Consider the following 984-nt stretch of genomic DNA (forward strand, 5'->3'; position numbering starts at 1 on the left):
TTTCCTTTCTTTTTATTGTAAATGCCATCGTTACAGAAGTACTGACCTCACCCTATATCTACACCGTCATCCCACTCACGACTCTCATGTCAAAAGCGATAAAAGTTGATATATTATCTACTTCTGTATTGTTTCATAACGTCCCTTCCTGTTGCCTTTATTTTTTAATACATTTTATAGACATTGCTATACTACTATTGTCATGAGAGTCTGCGGCGAGCATAGTAATAAGTAACGTCATTATTGCATTAACCGTAAAGTTGACAATGTCACGGGTATCTATGATGAGTTGACATGTCGCAAATGTGATTTCTGTCATATTCTCCCATCAGAATGTTATTGATAAAGATCTAACATTTGATTGTTCACGAAAGGAGGTACACATATTATTCGGCAGAAATCGTATGTGCATAACGGTTTCGCTTTTATGTGTAGAAATCATGATTTCAAACGGAAACGGTTGCCAAAGGTCGTTCCTTTGTATGTGAATACTGGATAAATATATTTTTTTTTTAATTAGGTAATGAATATGGGATATATCTTTTAACAGATATCACTGTTAGCAAGTGAAAGATGAAGAATGAACGATATACTCTACGGTTACATTTAGAAAGATTTCATTTTTCCTTGGCCTATCACACTCCCGAAGTCACTGTGCAAAGAAACGTGACCATACGTTTTATGAGCATGGTTATACTGATAGACTAAAAAGGTCAGCATGCGGAAATACTGCAGACTTATGACAACTCTCTAGTCTCGTAATTCAAAATAATTTGAAAACTAATGTTTACATAAAAAGCTCCCACACATCGATGAATTACAAGAAATGAAATTACAACCAATATATACATGAGCTATCCACCCAAAGATGGATAATAAAAAAGCTAGACAGTACGAGATTGTGGCCGCCAGGAGATGGCTACGATATAGGCTGTAGCTTACTGTTAGATCGGGAGTTCTCATACTTTTTAATTCGACGACCCC

The sequence above is a fragment of the Penaeus monodon genome, chromosome 22 (genome assembly GCF_015228065.2).
Source record: "Penaeus monodon isolate SGIC_2016 chromosome 22, NSTDA_Pmon_1, whole genome shotgun sequence".
NCBI lineage: Eukaryota > Metazoa > Arthropoda > Malacostraca > Decapoda > Penaeidae > Penaeus > Penaeus monodon.